The sequence below is a fragment of the Chiloscyllium plagiosum genome, unplaced genomic scaffold (assembly GCF_037043375.1).
Source record: "Chiloscyllium plagiosum isolate Xiang-an unplaced genomic scaffold, Cpla_swu_hap1 HiC_scaffold_35, whole genome shotgun sequence".
Lineage (NCBI taxonomy): Eukaryota > Metazoa > Chordata > Chondrichthyes > Orectolobiformes > Hemiscylliidae > Chiloscyllium > Chiloscyllium plagiosum.
Genome location: NW_028270173.1, coordinates 30977094 through 30996227, shown reverse-complemented (window position 1 = coordinate 30996227; position 19134 = coordinate 30977094). Strand labels below are relative to the sequence as shown.

Genomic DNA, 19134 nt, shown 5'->3' with positions numbered 1-19134 from the left:
GTCCCTCAGCCCAGTGTGGCAGTGTCTCGGCCTGGTCCCTCAGCCCAGTGTGGCAGTGTCTCGGCCTGCTCCCTCAGCCCAGTGTGGCAGTGTCTCGGCCTGATCCCTCAGCCCAGTGTGGCAGTGTCTCTGCCTGGTCCCTCAGCCCAGTGTGGCAGTGTCTCGGCCTGCTCCCTCAGCCCAGTGTGGCAGTGTCTCGGCCTGATCCCTCAGCCCAGTGTGGCAGTGTCTCGGCCTGGTCCCTCAGCCCAGTGTGGCAGTGCCTCGGCCTGGTCCCTCAGCCCAGTGTGGCAGTGTCTCGGCCTGGTCCCTCAGCCCAGTGTGGCAGTGTCTCGGCCTGGTCCCTCAGCCCAGTGTGGCAGTGTCCCGGCCTGGTTACTCAGCCCAGTGTGGCAGTATCTCGGCCTGGTCCCTCAGCCCAGTGTGGCAGTGTCGTGGCCTGGTTACTCAGCCCAGTGTGGCAGTATCTCGGCCTGCTCCCTCAGCCCAGTGTGGCAGCATCTCGGCCTGGTCCCTCAGCCCAGTGTGGCAGTGTCTCAGCCTGGTACCTCAGCCCAGTGTGGCAGTGTCTCGGCCTGCTCCCCCGGCCCAGTGTGGCAGTGTCTCGGCCTGCTCCCCCGGCCCAGTGTGGCAGTGTCTCGGCCTGCTCCCCCGGCCCAGTGTGGCAGTGTCTCGGCCTGGTCCCTCAGCCCAGTGTGGCAGTATCTCGGCCTGGTCCCTCAGCCCAGTGTGGCAGTATCTCGGCCTGCTCCCTCAGCCCAGTGTGACAGTGTCTCGGCCTGGTCCCTCAGCCCAGTGTGGCAGTGTCTCGGCCTGCTCCCTCAGCCCAGTGTGACAGTGTCTCGGCCTGGTCCCTCAGCCCAGTGTGGCAGTGTCTCGGCCTGCTCCCTCAGCCCAGTGTGGCAGTGTCTCGGCCTGCTCTCTCAGCCCAGTGTGGCAGTGCCTCGGCCTGCTCTCTCAGCCCAGTGTGGCAGTGTCTCGGCCTGCTCCCTCAGCCCAGTGTGGCAGTGTCTCGGCCTGCTCCCTCAGCCCAGTGTGGCAGTGTCTCGGCCTGCTCCCTCATCCCAGTGTGGTAGTGCCTCGGCCTGCTCTCTCAGCCCAGTTTGGAAGTGCCTCGGGCTGCTCCCTCAGCCCAGTGTGTCAGTGTCTCGGCCTGCTCCCTCATCCCAGTGTGGTAGTGCCTCGGCCTGCTCTCTCAGCCCAGTTTGGCAGTGCCTCGGCCTGCTCCCTCAGCCCAGTGTGGCAGTGTCTCGGCCTGGTCCCTCAGCCCAGTGTGGCAGTGTCTCGGCCTGGTCCCTCAGCCCAGTGTGGCAGTGTCTCGGCCTGGTCCCTCAGCCCAGTGTGGCAGTGTCTCGGCCTGGTCCCTCAGCCCAGTGTGGCAGTGTCTCGGTCTGTGAGTGGGTCCTGCTGGGCCATGTCCCAGAGGGACCAGAAGGAGATCACAGAGGTGGCAGCTTCAGCATTACCAATAACGATGGTGAGCGAGCGATGAGGGAGATCCCCGGTAACTGCAGCAGTGGGATCGAAAACAGGCAGCTGAGGTCTCGCACAGAGCGAGGTAAGCGGGGGTCTCATCAAAGACTGCTGAACCTTTAACTGAATGCCTTTGTTTTCCGAAGGGCTTTAATTTTAATCATTACCTCATTTCTTTATTTTTCAAAATTAAAAAAAATCCCACAACACCAGGTTATAGTCCAACAGGTTTATTTGGGAGTGCCAGCTTTCGGCCACTGCCCCTTCATCTGGTACCTGTGGAGCAGGATCATGTGACACAGAATTTATCGCAAAAAATCATAGTGTCAAACAACTGAAACGATGTATTGAACAAGTCTAGATTGCTGTTAAGTCATTCATCTTTTAGAATGGGTTGCAGGTTCCGATTCACTGATATATAAATCCCAGAACTTCTTTCAAGTCACATTCTTGTGATAACTTCAGGTTTTATAAAAAACGGTGACAGCTCAGACAATGCATTAAAGATGTGGGGTTAGAAACTGTATCTATTCCCATCTTGAGTCAGACTTGTTCTATTTTCAAAGTAGGAATTTATAAAATGTCTCCTGGATTAACTGCCTGCTGATTGTGTTCTTTTTGAATAAAATAGAATGAACCTGCAAATATAATTCTGCAAATGCAATTTCACCTCAGAGAGACTTATATATGTGAGTGTGTGCGTGTGAGTGTGTGTGTGTGTGTGTGTGTGTGTATGAGTGTGAGAGTGTGTGCGTGAGAGTGTGTGCGTGAGTGTGTGCGTGTGAGTGTGTGCGTGTGAGTGTGTGCGTGTGAGTGTGTGAGTGTGTGTGTGTGAGTGTGTGAGAGATGGAGTATCTGCTTGTGAGCCTTTATTTTTCAACTTATTCTGTGAAAGTAATGTTTAACTTTTTAAAGTCCTTAAAGAATACAGAGGAACTTCGATTATCCAGATATCAATTATCCGAAGTTTGAATTATCCAAAGAAGATCTCAAGGTCCTGCAGAAACGTTATATCCAAGAGGTGAGTGAATTCGGATTACCTGTACTGAAGGACGTGTGAAAATGCTGGCAAGACCAGAGAAGCATAAGCAGCTCCAGCATCAGTGACTGGATAGATTTTACGTCAGGGTTAGTTACACAGCCCTTTGCAAATGCAAGTGCTTTATTCCTATCACTTTATCGGGCCGTTCATGAACAAAATGGCAGGGAAAATAAACGCATGCCCGAGGCGAGGCAACTGTCTCTCTCTCTCGTGTTCTTGGAAACCGACAAATGCTCTCGTGATTGTAGATGCTGTTCGAGGCTCTGTTTGATGCTGGGATTTCATATACAGTACAGAGGGGCAGGCACTATTTCGTTCAGATAATTGATTATTCGGTTAATTGATTCAATGCCTTTCCTCTGGGACTCAGAGTTTTCTGTTAAGTCCGCTCCCCGTTCAGGAGACTAGGCAGCAGCAAACCGCTCCCTCTGGCAGCTCCTTCCCTCCACGTACCACCCTCTGTGTGAAAATGTTGCCCCTTAGGTCCCTTTTAAATCTTTCCCCTCTCATCTTCGCTGTTTACTCCAATTTTGATGTTATCTACAAACTTACTAACAATACCTCCTATGCTCACATCCAAATCATTTATATAAATGACTAAAAACAGTGGACCCAGCACCGATCCTTGTGGCACTCCACTGGTCACAGGCCTCCAGTCTGAAAAGCAACCCTGCACCACCACCTTCTATCTCCTACCTTCGAGCCAGCTCTGTATCCAAATGGCTAGTTCTCCCTGTATTGCATGAGATCTAACCTTGCTAGCAGGTCTACCATGAGGAACACTGTCGAACGCCTTACTGAAGTCCACATAGATCACGTCCACCGCTCTGCCCTCATCAATCCCTCATCAATGTTACTTCTTCAAAAAACTCAATCAAGTCACGAGACATGATTTCCCACGCACAAAGCCACGCTGACTGTCCTTAATCAGTCCTTGCCTTTCCAAATTCAGGTACAGCCTGTCCCTCAGGACTCCCTCCAACAACTTGCCCACCACCAACATCAGGCTCACTGGTCTGTAGTCCCCTGGCTTCTCCTTACCACCATTCTTCAACAGTAGCACCACGGTAGCCAACCTCCAGTCTTCCAGCACCTCACCTGTGGCTATCGATGATACAGATATCTCAGGAAAAGGCCCAGCAATCACTTGCTTAGCTTGCCACAACGTTCTAGGGTACACCTGATAAGGTCCTGGGGATTTATCCACTTTTATGTGTTTCGAGACATCCAACACCTCTTCCTCTGTAATGTGGACATTTTTTAAAATGTCACCATCTATTTCCTTACTTTCTGTGTCTTCCATGTCCTCCTTCATGATAAACATCATGCAAACTACTTGTTCAGTATCTCCCCAGTCTCCTGCGGCTCCATACATAGACCGTCTTGCTGATCTTTGAGGGGCCCTATTCTCTCCCTAGTTACCCCTTTGTTATTAATGTATTTATAAACTCCCTTTGGATTCTTCTTAACCTTACTTGCTAACACTATCTCATGTCCCCTTTTTGCCCTCCTGATTTCTCTCTCAAGTATACTCCTACTGCCTTTATACTTTTCCAAGGATTCACTCGATCTCTGCTGTCTATACCTGGCATATGCTTCCTTTTTTTTCCCTTTACTAAAACCTCAATTTCTCTCATCATCCAGCATTCCCTACAGCTATCAGCCTTCCCTTTCATCTGAACAGGAATGCAGTATACTTTCTCTGGACTTTCATTTCCTCATTTTTGAAGGCTTCCCATTTTCCAGCTGTCCCTTTTACTTGCGAACATCTATTCCCAATCAACGTTTGAAAGTTTTTGCCGAATTCCATCAAAATTGGCCTTCCTCCAATTTAGAAATTCAACTTTTAGATGTGGTCTATCCTTTTCCATCACTATTTTAAAAATTCCTCTCCATCTAAACCCTTAACACTATGGCAGTCCCAGTCTATGTTTGGAAATTTAAAATCTCCTACGATAACCACCCTATTATTTTTATAGATAACTGAGAACTCCTTACAAATTTGTTTCGCAATTTCCCTCTGACTATTGGGGGGTCTAGAATGCAATCCCAATAAGGTGACCATCCCTTTCTTATTCCTCCGTTCCACCCAAATAACCTCCTTTGATATATTCCCAGGAATATCCTCCCTTAGTCCAGTAGTTATGGGATCCCTTATTAAAAACACCACTCTCCCTCCTCTTTTCCCTCCCTTTCTGTCCTTCCTGTAGCATTTGTATCCGAGAACATTAAGCTGCCAGTCCCATCCCTGAGCCATGTTTCTGTAATTGCTATGATATCCCAGTCCCATGTTCCTAACCATACCCTGAGTTCATCTGCCTTCCCTGTTAGGCCCCTTGCACTGAAATGAATGCAGTTTAGTTTATCAGTCCTACCTTGTTCTCGACTTTATCCCTGCCTGCCCTTACTGTTTGACTTGCTTCTTCTCTCAACTGTACCAGTCTCAGATTGATCTCTTTCCTCACTATCTCCCTGGGTTCCATTCACCACCCCCCCTCCCCCACCTTACTAGTTTAAATCCCCCCGAGCAGCTCTCGCAAATCTCCCTGTCAGTATATTAGTCCCCTTCCAATTTAGGTGCAATCCGTCCTTCTTGTCCAGCTCACGTCAACCCAGAAGAGATTGCAACGATCCAAAAATGTGAACTCTTCACCCCTGCACCAGCTCCTCAGCCCATCATTCATCTGCTCTATCCTCCTAATCCTACCCTCACTAGCTCATAGCACCGGGAGTAAACCAGATATTACTATCCTCAAGGACATACTTTTTCAATTCCTGCTGAACCGTCTGTATTCTCCCTTCAGAATCATATCCTTTTCCCTTCCTGTGTTGTTAGTTTGAGATTAGATGAGATTCCCTACAGTGTGGAAACAGGCCCTTCAGCCCAACCAGTCCACACTGACCCTCCGAAGAGCAACCCACCCAAACCCATTTCCCTCTGACTAATGCACCTCACACTACGGCCAATTCACTGACCTGCACATCTTTGGACTGTGGGAGGAAACCGGAGCACCCGGAGGAAACCCACGCAGACACGGGGAGAATGTGCAAGTTTCACACAGACAGTCGCCCGAGGCTGGAATCGAACCTGGGACCCTGGTGCTTTGCGGGAGCAGTGCTAACCAGTTCCAATATGTGCAATGATCCCCTGCTGGTCCCTCTCTCCTTTCAGATCATTCTGCATCCTCTCTGAGACATCCTTGATCCTGGCACCGGGGAGGCAAGATACCCTTCTGGTTTTCACTGCTGGCAGCAGAAACATCTGTCTGTGTTTCTAGCGAGAGAGTCCCCTACCACAATCGATCACTTGGAACCTGACATACCCCACATTATATTCGAGCTGTTCTCAGTACCAGAAACTTGGCTGTTCGTGCTACATTCCCTTGAGAGTCCATCACCCCCTACATTTTCCAAAACACCATACTTGTTTGAGATGGGGATAATCACAGGAGAGTCCTGAACTACTTGCCTATCCCTCCTACCTTTCCTGGTTTTAACCCATCTATATGTAGGGGGTGGTGTAATTTTTAAATCATTAACTGTTGTAGTAAGCACAAAGTAAGTACAAAGCCACCATTTTAGTCTTCTCTACCTTGTAGTAAGCACGAGCAGACACTCCCCCAGATTTTCATGAATGGAACAATGGAAACAGCTTTCCTCGTGGCTGAGGGACTGCCCACAACCACGGCTGTACGTCATCATCCATATAAGGGAGAAGCGGGGAACTCGAACACTGATTGGCTGGGTGAATAACCAAATAATCTCATCCATCAGGAGGACAGTGGGGAACTTTAACACTGATTGGCTGAGACAGTAGAAGGCCCCGCCCACTCCTACATGTATATAACGTGCGGGGATTACAATCTGTGTGTGTGCCTCGTGGGAAGCCATTGAGGTAACACCCGGTTCTGCAGAATTGAATAAATAGTTTTGGACGAACTCCTCTGTGTCTTTGTTCTTGGGAAGGGAAGCAGAGTGCCTGATGGGGGGTCGCAGAGTCCCCTATCTTGCACAATTGGGGGCTCTTCCGGGATGCAATAATTATTGCCGGGGCTCTCTTCGGCTCGTGGATCAAGTCTGATACAAAAAGATGCGTCTGGTATATATTTGTACTGCTCACTGGATCGGCTTGGTCCGTCAGCCGTCGGCCAAGAGAGTGACCCGGCTCATTAAAATAATTTTGGATCCCGAGAAAAGGAACACACGGACGAGTGCTGGGACGACCGGTTAGTGACTATACACGGGGGTACACACATTTAAAAAGGCCAGACAACTCCGTGCACGGATCAAGGTAAGAGAGTTTCTTTTTGTTCTTCCTTGTTGGCCGCGTGGTTTTGACGGTCATCTGTGAGAACGCTTTAAGCGTTTAAGACCAGGACCGAAGATAGACCATGGGAAATTGTGGTTTTGACGGTTATCTGTGAAAATGCTTTAGGCGTTTAAGACCAGGACCGAAGATAGACCATGGGAAATTGTGGTTTTGACGGTTATCTGTGAAAATGCTTTAGGCGTTTAAGACCAGGACCGAAGATAGACCATGGGAAATCAGACTTTTAGGTCCACTAAGGACAAGTCAGGGAGGACTGTAAATGGAAAAGAAATACCCCCCGATAGTCCACTGGGTCGGAAATTGAGTTTATGGACGGAAAGCAGTAGGACAAAGGACTTAAAGAAAGAGACTATGATAAAATATTGTTGTTTTATATGGACCAAAGAACCTATCCGCGCCCCCTCGGTAGTTTGGCCCGAGTATGGGTCTGATGAAGACTGGGTGTGTCAACTCCTAAATATTTATGTTAACAGAAAACAACCGTTTGACCCAGAAGAGAGCAAATACGCCGCCGCCTGGTTGGCGAGTGACTGCGGGGACCCCACAAGTCTCTACCTCTGATTCCCCAAACAGACCCGAGAAAGCCCCAGAAGTCTTGGGACGTCCTCACCGACGGTTTGCCCCCTTCTGCCCCGCCCCCGTATGTACAACCCGCGCACGGCCAGGCGTCCAGCGCGGACCTCCCTCCTGCGTCGGATAATCCCGGTTCCCGGCAGGTCATGCTCAGTGAGGGAGAGCCTGCTGGGGGGGACACAGGAAGGGAAGAAGAGCCCACCCCAGGCATTAGGAGATCAGCCCGAATTGAGATGCGGAGAGATCAAGAAGAGAGATTGGGTGCTGAGAGGGTTAACAATGTTGAACAGATGAACCCTTTACGAGAGGTGCCGTTTGGGAACGAACGGACCGGATTCGTTGTACAACCTTTAAATTCTGGGGATATCCGACAACTCCGTAATGAACTACCCCGTCTACTGGACGACCCTGTCAGTGTGGGAACACAATTAGATCAATTTCTGGGGCCCAGTATATACACATGGGCCGAATTGCAGGCCATGATGAGAATACTATTTAATTATGATGAAATTGTCATGATCCGGAATAGTGCAATGGCCATTTGGGATAGGGAGCATCAGGACGGCCCTCAGCGTGGAGAGCAGAAGTACCCCTTAGAGGACCCCCGGTGGGATCATAATGACGAGGGGGGACGGGCTAATATGACAGACCTCAGAAACCTTATAATCAGGGGAATCAAAACCTGCGTACCTAAACAGCGGAATTTAGCGAAAGCATTCGAAGTTGGACAGAAAAAGGATGAATCCCCGAGTGAGTTTTTAGACCGTTTGCGGGAGTCCATGCGAAAGTATTCAGGTTTAGACCCCAATGGGGAAATAGGCAAGGGCATGCTTAAGGTGCACTTTGTGACTAAGTCATGGCCTGACATTCAGAAGAAATTACAGAAAGTGGAGGATTGGGCTGAAAAAGATGTTGCAGAATTATTACGGGAAGCACAGAAGGTGTACGTTCAGAGGGATGTAATAAGGGAGAAACAGAAGACAAAAATGATGGTGGCAGCCGTACGGGAAGCTTGTAAATCCACCGGAATGGGGGAAGGAGGTTATGGGATGGAAAGAGGAAGGTCGAGGGAAAGTTGGAGAGGGAGAGGAGCGAGACGGGGCAGAAGTGGGAGAGGAGGATCTTATGGAATCGAACGGCCTCAGGCGGCCGGATGTTACCATTGCGGGAAACTGGGACACTTCAAGAGGGATTGTCCCGATTTTAAAAGGGAGCGAGAAGGGATGTATGAAATGGAGCGCGAACAAATGGATTAGGGAAGTCAGGGGAGGATCGGAACACGGGCCTACCAAGAACCCCTGGTAAATTTACGGGTGGGCCCATTTAGACAAGATGTTACTTTCTTAGTTGACACAGGCGCCGGCAGGTCCTCAATCCCCCTCCATCCTAGGGGGGTTGGCTTCCAGGCTAAAACATTAAACATTTCAGGAGTAAAGGGTGGGGTTTTCAGTGCAAGAATATTTGAACCACAACCCTTGCGGCTGGAGGAGGAGGAGCTCCAAGTGGAACTCCTTCACCTCCCGCACCTTCCCTATGGGTTGTTGGGACGGGATTTAATAGTCCGTTTCGGACTACGAATAGAAGTGGGAGAAGAGGAAGAATTAGCCATTACCATGTCATACCTTAGTGAGTCCCGATTGACAGAGATAGACCCTAGGGTTTGGGTCGCCAAAGGGAACCGGGGGGGGGGGCTCGCAATTCGACCTGTGGAGGTAAAATTAAAGCCCCAGAGCCCCGACGTCAGAGTGCACCAATACCCCATCTCTTGGGAAGGGAGGCAGGGCCTGAAGACAGTTACCAAATGCCTACCCCTCGCCCTGTTGCAAATTCGCACCCAGCCAAGACGGGGTTTGGGCGTCTCCCCTTACGAAATGCTGTTTGGCCTCCCGTTCCATGGGCCGAAGGGAGAACCTCCCTTATTCGAGTCTCGGGACATGTTTGTGCAAAAATATGTGGTGGCTCTGGGGTCTGCTCTAGCTCGTTTACGCCAACAGGGACTTTTGGCACAGACGCCGCCCCTCGAGTTTGCGGTGCACACCGTCAAGCCGGGTCAGTGGGTCCTGATTAAAAGCTGGAAGCAACGCACCCTCGAACCAACTTGGGACGGTCCCTTCCTAGTACTTTTGACTACCGAAACGGCTGTCCGCACGGCCGAAAAGGGCTGGACACATTATACTCGGATCAAGGGACCGGTGCCACAACCGACGGAGGACAAACAAACCTCTCTGACAGAGGCATCTAAGGAACAGAGACCCTGAGAACAGACTAATTGGACTTTGGCGAGTTTAAAGGACTGTGTCCTCCGGCCGGACACGAGTGTTGCAACAAAATGCAGTCAATCGTATTGTTAACTTGCTTTGCCATTATCCTTCGGCTGGGTCATAGTGTGCGTGTTACCCAATTCGGCCTCTGGGAAAAAAACAGGCAGAGGACCGTCGGTGGCTCTCCATCTCCGTTCCCGCCAACAAGCCAACACAGACACTTAGTTTAGACCTATGTGGGTTGGTGCCCTGTGCGACTAAAAGTGAACTGAATCAGACTAAGCGTAACCTAGAGAGAGAAAGGGGATTCCAGGGTCAGACGTTAGTATTACAGTTGCATGGCAAAGAAGGCATCAATAGGCCTCTGGCCCCCGGGGTCCAGGCTATGGAGTCAATTGTCCGTGATCCCATCACCCCTGGGCGGAATTGTGAGCAGAATCAGTGCAATCCACTCTATCTGACCATAAAGACCTTGAGGAACAACGGGACGAGCCTAAATGGAACGATCCTGGGTATTAGGGTTGGGGGCCAGGCAGGACAGAAGGGGTTGCAGCTGTGCTGCACAACCATCACGGTCATTGAAGCTGGGTCTGGGGCCTCATCCACCCCCGATGAGCAGGAAAAGGTTAGGATAATTGAGGTGATGGACTTGGAAAGGACCTTTGAAATAGAAACGGGATACGAGGAGGCGAATGCCTGGATGGAATGGGTCAAATATACGGTAAGGAGCATGAAAAAGAGTGATTGCTACGCGTGCACGGGTGCCCGTCCTAACCCTCAGGTGGTCCCATTCCCGCTGGGATGGGAGAAACATCCACAAGCCTTGGACTGCATGGTAAGGCTGTACCAGGACCGAGAGGCCTGGAACGACCCCACTTGTCGACCCTTAAGTTTGAAGTTTCCTCCCGTCAGGTCTAAAGGGGCGCCCCGCCCTCCGTCATTCATAGGGGTAACGGGTACGCACCAAGCCTGCGTCTCTCGGACGGGACCGCAATGGGACAATGATGTGGGGACATTTGACAAGTGCAGCGGATCAATTCGGCGGGTCAACGAAACTACCGGGGGCAGGAATTACTCCCACATTCATGTGCCTAGGGCAGACCTCTGGTGGTACTGTGGTGGGAGGATTCTGCGACCGACCCTGCCCCAAAAATGGGCGGGCACTTGTGCAATCGTTCAATTGGCCATCCCATTCACCGTGGCATTCGAAAAACAAGAGCAACCCCGTTCCAGTAGAAGAACTAAGGGCTTTGGAGACCTCTTTTGATGATAACATATATTTAGATGCCATAGGGGTCCCCAGGGGTGTTCCTGATGAATACAAGGCTAGGAACCAGATAGCGGTAGGTTTTGAGTCGTCACTGTTCTGGTGGGTGACCATCAATAAGAACGTAGATTGGATTAATTATATTTACTACAATCAGCAGAGGTTCATTAATTATACTCGGGATGCAGTGAAGGGAATAACAGAACAACTAGACGCCACTAGCAGAATGGCGTGGGAAAATAGGTTGGCCCTGGACATGGTGTTAGCAGAGAAGGGGGGTGTTTGTGTCATGATAGGCACTCAGTGCTGCACTTTCATCCCCAACAACACAGCCCCTGATGGGTCCATCACCCGCGCCCTGGATGGGCTCACCACATTGGTGGATGAACTCGCCGAAAACTCGGGCATTGATTCTGGCCTCACGGGTTGGTTGGAAGCTTGGTTCGGTAACTGGAAGGGGGTGATCGTTTCCTTTCTCGTCTCATGTATAGTGGTGGCAGGGGTACTAACTGCCCTCGGGTGTTGTATCATTCCCTGCGCCAGGGGGTTAACTCAGCGACTGATCGAAACCGCCCTTACTAAGAGGGATGTTCCTTATGGGCAGGTCGAAAGGATGAACCTCGAGATAGAACAGTCTGAATCCCTCTTGGGCGGGGGTAGCATTAGAGACGGGCAGCTTGATAAACAAGCTCGGGAGCTATTGGACGCCCTGGAGAAGAAACTCCCAGTTTAAAAATTACAAACTGTAAGAAAAGACACGGGGGATTTGTAGGGGGTGGTGTAATTTTTAAATCATTAACTGTTGTAGTAAGCACAAAGTAAGTACAAAGCCACCATTTTAGTCTTCTCTACCTTGTAGTAAGCACGAGCAGACACTCCCCCAGATTTTCATGAATGGAACAATGGAAACAGCTTTCCTCGTGGCTGAGGGACCGCCCACAACCACGGCTGTACGTCATCATCCATATAAGGGAGAAGCGGGGAACTCGAACACTGATTGGCTGGGTGAATAACCAAATAATCTCATCCATCAGGAGGACAGTGGGGAACTTTAACACTCATTGGCTGAGACAGTAGAAGGCCCAGCCCACTCCTACATGTATATAACGTGCGGGGATTACAATCTGTGTGTGTGCCTCGTGGGAAGCCATCGAGGTAACACCCGGTTCTGCAGAATTGAATAAATAGTTTTGGACGAACCCCTCCGTGTCTTTGTTCTTGGGAAGGGAAGCAGAGTGCCTGATGGGGGGTCGCAGAGTCCCCTATCTTGCACATATATAACTACATCTGCAGCTTTCCTCCCTTCCTATAACTGCCATCCATCACACCCTCTTGGTCTTGTAAATTCCTCATTGCCTCCCACTAAACTCTAACTGATCCATGCAATCTGATAGGATTCGCAACTAAAGACACTTCCTGCAGACATAATCATCAGTAACATGGAAACTCCCCCGAAACTCCCACATCCAACAGGAAGAGCACGTCACTCTACTTTTGTCCATCTTTGCTCCTTCAGAATCCACAGACACCGAAAGTAACACCGTCTTATTGCTCTTAAAAATACACCTCCAGGCTAATTTTTTACTTATGGTTGATATTTTTAAAATGTAATTAAGAGACAGAACTCAATAAAACATAGAATCAAGAAATAACCCACTCTGGTCATTACTCTAGATCTACAGCAAGGTTACATGTAAAAACCACACACTTATCTGTTCCTGTGCTGTGACCTCTCCAACACCGGTTCCTCCAAGATCAACTGTGAATCTCACTGTACGTTAATTATTCCTAGATGCACTCTGATGTCCAGAGATACATGAATTCAGCCAGCAAAGACAGTAACTGTGCAGATTCACTGCTGGGTCAGGCAGCAGTGTAGGTTTCTTTCTCTCTCTCCCTCACTGAACACATGGTCACTGCCTTTGTCTGTCTTCCTCCTTTTAAAAGTGCCGTTGTTTTGATCTTTTCTCCCCAAAGTTCCAAAACAATGTAACAGTTTATAAAACAGTTATTGCTGCTCATGGAATTCGAGGAAATCACCTCCAACACCTAAAATGCCTCAGAAAAAGGAGTAGGTCTTACAGCCACAAATTTTTCCCGTCCTCCATCTTGGATTACCCAGGATCCTTTTGTGCGGTTAGGGCGGGGCATGGTGACACTTGATGGACAGCGGTATTTTTCCAAGTCGGGATGGTTGAGTGGCTTGGAAGGGAACTTGAAGGTGGTGGTGTTCCCAGGTATCTGCTGCTCTTGTCCTTCGAGATGGCAGAGGGTATGGGTTTGGAAGCTGCTGTCCACGTGAATCCGTTTGAGGATGTGCTGCTATGGCTGTCACACATCTCCCTCTGGAGTGTGCCTTTGTAAAGGGAGTCTGGAGGGAGATGCAGTGGTTTATGTCGAGGTTTGTCCCGAGCAGCTCCATGCTCTCCGGGCTGTTCCCCGGGACACACACCGAGACAAACGTCGCCTGTGCCTGGAGGACCATCACCTCGGTGAAAGACGCTCTTTGTTCTGCCCGAAACTTGTCGGTCTTCCAGGGCAAGGAGTTGACCCTGACCGAGTGTTGCAGACTGGCACATCCCAAGGTCCAGGCCTACGTGCTGAGGGACACACTGAAGCTTGGGGCAGCTGCGGTGGGGAAAGACCACCGTCTGGGGTCTTCCTACTGAAGTACAAATGGGATCTGTTCACTTTTGCGGCAAATGTGTGTAAATAGTCTCCTGCGTAGGTAAGAAATACCTTCGGCCTTACAACAGCAGGGAATGTCAGATTGAAGATTTGATATGCAAAGCCTGTACAGAACTGCTTTAGTACCTGTTTATGTAGATTCGGGTAATTTTTGTGAATAAAGTATATTTTTTACAATTTAAAAAACAGTGGTTCTCCCAGGATGAGGCTATCCCATTGCACCTCAGGTGTACGGATTCCTACTCAGATGTCTCAGAATGTGAGATACTTGCCTGTGAAATTTGTGATAATGGGGGACTGCGTTCGCGCTCTCCCCTGGTTTACAAACTAATAACAGATTGTATTTGCACATATCCAGCAGGTGGTGCCTGTTATCACAACGTGCATATGACTGCATTTCATGACCAGCAGCTGCTCTCTGTGCGTCGCTTAAATTCTACCCCCCACTCCATGGAAGCTTAGTCCCCCTTTTATTTTGTTCCACCCTGCAATAAATACTATGCTCAACAAAGAACAGTACAGGAACAGACCCTCAGCCCCACCAAGTTCAGGCGACACAGGACACATTTCTAAACGAACCATCTTTGCCTCAAGGTGGTCCATAACCCTGTATTCCCTGCCTGATTGTATATCCATCAAGATGCCTCTTAAATATTGCAACAGTGTCAGCCTCTTCCATTTCCTTTAGCAGCACATTCCAGGCACTTAACACCGTTGTCTCTCACACCCCCTTTTACTTTCAACCTACTTCATAGAGTCAGATAGAAACAGACCCTTCGGCCCAACTCGTCCATGCTGACCAAGTTTCTCCAAGCCAATTTGGCATCCAATTGATAAGCTCTCCCTGAATCCCATGTGATCGAACTTTACTAATTAGTCCACCATACGGTACCCTTGTCAGAGGCCTTGCTAATGTCGACGTAGACTCGACTGCTCTGCCCTCATCTGTATTCTTGATCACATTCTCAAAAATCTCAATCAAGTTTATGAGTCACAGTTTCTGATGTGCAAAGCCATGCTGACTACCCCGAATCAGTCCTTGCCTTTCCAAATGCACATAAATCCTATCCCTCAGGATTCCCTCCAACAAGTGGGCGGCACGGTGGCACAGTGGTTAGCACTGCTGCCTCACAGCGCCAGAGACCCGGGTTCAATTCCCGACTCAGGCGACTGACTGTGTGGAGTTTGCACATTCTCCCCGTGTCTGCGTGGGTTTCCTCCGGATGCTCCGGTTTCCTCCCACAGTCCAAAGATGTGCAGGTTAGGTGAATTGGCCATGCTAAATTGCCAGTAGTGTTAGGTTAAAGGGGTAAATGTAGGGGTATGGGTGGGTTGCGCTTCGGCGGGTCGGTGTGGACTTGTTGGGCCGAAGGGCCTGTTTCCACACTGTAAGTAATCTAATCTAATCTAATCTAAAACTTCCCCTCCACTGATGGCAAACTCACGGATCTATAGTTCCCAGGATTCTCCTTGCAGCATTTCTTAAATAAAGGCACAACATTAGCCACCCTCCAGTACCTCACCCGTGGCTGTAGACGATACAAATATCCCAGCTAATGGCCCCACAATTTCTTCCCGAGCTTCCCATCCACATTGAAGAATCATCGAAGCTCTGCAGTGTGGAAGCAGACCATTTGGCCCAACAAGTCCACATCGACCCGCTGAAGAGTATCCCACTCAAATCCATTTCCCCATTGCTCTACATTTACCCCTGACTAATGCACCTAAGCTACACATCCCTGAACACTATGAGCAATTTAGCATGGCCACGCCACCAAACCTGCACATATTTGGACTGGGGGCGGAAACTGGAGCACCCAGAGGAAACCCACACAGACACATGGAGAACATGCAAACTCCGCACAGACGGTTGCCCAAGGCTGGAATCGAACCTGGGTCCCAGGCACTGTGAGGCAGTAGTGCTAACCACTGAGCCACCGTACCACCACCCCTATGATTTTGAAGAGCTACTTTCTGGTGTTGTTACCACAGAGGAAGTATCAGCGTTCGATGTCATTACTTTTGTGAAGCCAATGGTGATCTGTGGCCACTACACATGTGCAACAGAACACAGAAATCCACAAGTTGCTCAGTGAATCTCTGCCTCCATGAGGTCGACTGTACCTTAAATTCTTTTCTGGAAAAGTGTTGTGTTAACTGAAATAGCCAATGCCAAGTGCTCAACCTTTAGGAATTATGACGTCTTTTGAGGTAGCATGCTGGAAATTAGGGCGGTTATTCCCCGGCTCGTCATAGATTTTATAAAAGCAGGTAAAATTCCCCAAATTATCTGTGTTTTTTAGAACCAGATCGATAGGAAACATGACCTAGTGTCTGTGCTTAACAAGAGTTACTATCTAATTAAAATAACTAAATTCTAACTATAGACATACAATTATGCCCCACCAATGTATAACTGAACGAGATAAAACCCCTATCCCTGTAACCCTGCATGTCCCATGGCTGACCCACCCAGCCTGCACATCCCTGGACACTATGGAGCAATTTAGCATGGAGAAAGTGAGGACTGCAGATGCTGGTGATCAGAGTCGAGAGCGTGGTGCTGGAAAGTGCACAGCAGGTCAGGCAAGCATCTGAGGAAGCTGCCTGATCTGCTGTGCTTTTCCAGCAATTTAGCACGGCCAATTCACCCTAACCTGCACATCTTTGGGCTGAGAGAGGAAACCGGAGCACCCGGGAGAAACCCACACAGACACGGGGAGAATGTGGCAACTCTACACAGGCAGTCGCCCGAGGCTGGAATGAAACCCGTGTCCCTGGTGCTGTGAAACAGTAGCGCTAACCATCAAGCCACCCTACGACTTAAAGTCTCTGCCTTATTGTTTAAGTGCACAGTTTCCAGCAACTGATGAGGATTAGTAAACTGGTTTTCCTCAGGCTGGTGGTTTTATTATACTGCTCTTTCCTTACCCAAGGTCTGGTAACTTCTGCCCAATCATTCCCACCCATCAGCCATTCAGCTGTCTGAGAGCCAATCAGATAGTTGTTGGCAGACAGAAAGTCTCTGTCATCGACAATAAGTCACCATTGTCCAGGAGGGGGCACTGCAGACTGATAGTTACGCCAAATTGCAAATTCTAACCGAGAAACAAAGCTTTTATATCCCAATGAAGTACCACTTCTCAGTTAGCCAATCTTTGGAAGCTGTGCAATTGAGGGAAAATGTGAATAACTATCATCACATTTGTCATTCAGACTCTTAAACCCAGACTGTACCCTTTACTCAGCACCGCCCTCTTGAACTGTCCGACCTGTCCATCTTCCTTCCCATCTATCCGCTGCACTCTCCCGTCTGACTTATCACCATCTCCCCCAACCTGCATCCACCTATTGCCTTCCCAGCTACCTCCCCCCCGGCCTAACCCGCCATCCTCCGATATATCTCGGCGTAGCCGATTTGATGCTACGCACATTGATGCTGGCAATTTTGATAATCTCTCCGATAAATTGTTTGGGCCGAACAGCCTGCCTCAATTACTGTAAACTTGTATGATTAGAAGAATAAGTGGACAGAGCTGAACATAAGAGAGGATGGTGTAAGATGTGCAGCATTATCTGTGGACTGAGGTGAAACTGAATTGAAGGTAGATGCTCGGTATATAGGAAGCTGTATGAAGCAGAGAGTGAGCGCCCTCTGTTGAATGATCTGCTTTTAGTTTGTAAACCAGGGGAGAGCGCGAACGCAGTCCCCCACTACCACAAATTTTGCAGTCGAGTATCCCGCATTTGGGGACATCGCAGGCATCAGCACACCCGAAGTGCAATGGGATAGCCTCGTCCTGGGAGAACCACCTTAGTGATCATGGTATCTCTCCTGCCAGGTAAGTATGGTTAATACTATCACACGCTCAAACCCAACAACAGCCCACAGCCCTTACACTCACACTGACTGCATTTTCCAAAGCCGAAAATTCACCTGCCTGAGGTTCCCTGTCGGCACAACAGCGCAATTTCTCACCTGGATCAAAGAACACCCGGAAAGGCTCATGTTTCACTGAATACTGCACTCACTGAGCGCCCTGAGAAGCTGCACTAATTTGCATTTCTTCCTCAAACGGAAATTTGTTTTTATTTCAAAAATATACTTTATTCATAAAATAATTTGATGGTCTGTACAGTTGGTCATGCCATACATATGTAAACATGTGCATACAGAGATCAGAATTTATCATTTTTATACAGGTCTGGACATTTTTCGATCATATGCCCATATAATTAGCTGAGGCGTCAGCAGAGCCCAAATGACTGCATGGGCCCCCTGTTCTTCGTTAGGCAGGCAGATGTTACACAGTGGTCTTTCCCCACCGCGCCTTGGCGGCAGCTGCCCCAAGTTTCAGCGCGTCCCTCAACACGTAGTAACTCCTTCAGCTGGAAGATCAGCAGGTTTCGGACCACCCAGAGAGCGTCCTTCACCGAGTTGATGATCCTCCAGGCACAGTTGATGTTCGTCTCGGTGTGCGTCCCGGGGAACAGACCGTAGAGCACGGAGTCCCGCGTCACGGCGCTGCTCGGGACGAACCTCGACAAACACCACTGCATTCCTCAGAGGGATTGTCTTTTCCTGCTTGGGCGGTGCTGCCCTCCTTTTTCCCCACGGCGCTCTGTCTCTTCCTCTGGTGACGACCCTCCTTGCGCCCATCCTCACCGTCGGAAGAGCTGCCTGTATCCTCGTCGTGTAGGTGTCGCTTCCCCCCTCGCTGGGTGGCTTTGGGAGGTTTCCTCTTCCTGCTTTTCACGGTAATCCAATCCTCTGCTTCCTTTGATCCCTCCTCTTCCATTTCCTCCGTCTGTCCTGAAGGAGCTTGGATTGGCTGCTGCATCTCCCCGCTGTCTGCCATCTGCTCCGCTACAGCCCGCCCTTCCTTCTGGGTGCCTCCAGACACCGTTCCCGTGCTGTTTTGTGATACCTTGCTGGTCTTGGGCAGTCCACGGCTCGCGTTGCCACCTCCGGCCATCTGTGCGTAGGTGGCAGCCCCTCGTCTTGGGCAGGCCTTGTACATGTGGCCCGCCTCTCCGCACAGATTACAGTTCTTGGCCTCCTTACATTCTTTGGTCGGGTGTCCTTCCTGCTTGCAGTTTCGGCAGACGGTCACCTTGCAATCTGCCGCCATGTGGCCTGACCCCCCCCAGGTTCGGCACACTTTTGGCTGCCCTGCGTACGTCAGATAACCTCTGCTTCCTCCGATGGCAAAGCTGGAGGGTGGGTGGAGGATGTTCCCACTGGCATCGACCCTCAGGGTTACCCTGACCTGTCGTTTCCAGATCCCGAAAGGATCGACCAGATCGGTACTCTCTCCCTCGACCTGGACGTATCTTCTCAAGAAGATCAGGACATCTGCTGCTGGGACGTGAGGGTTGTACATCTGGATTGTTACAACCCGACTCCTCTGCGCAGGAAGCAACGGGACCGCCGACAAGATGGAGAACAGAGGTTCCCCTTCCTTCTCCTTGAAGACCTTCAGGAGCTGCTCGCAATTCT

General features: G+C 49.8%; 1 non-coding gene across 1 annotated transcript; it reads right to left on the bottom strand.

Annotated features, from left to right (window-relative positions):
* Positions 1 to 17320: 17320 nt before the first annotated feature.
* Positions 17321 to 17484, bottom strand: LOC148140598 (U1 spliceosomal RNA). The gene has a single exon (XR_015753182.1). It is a non-coding gene; the product is annotated as a U1 spliceosomal RNA (small nuclear RNA).
* Positions 17485 to 19134: the final 1650 nt, after the last annotated feature.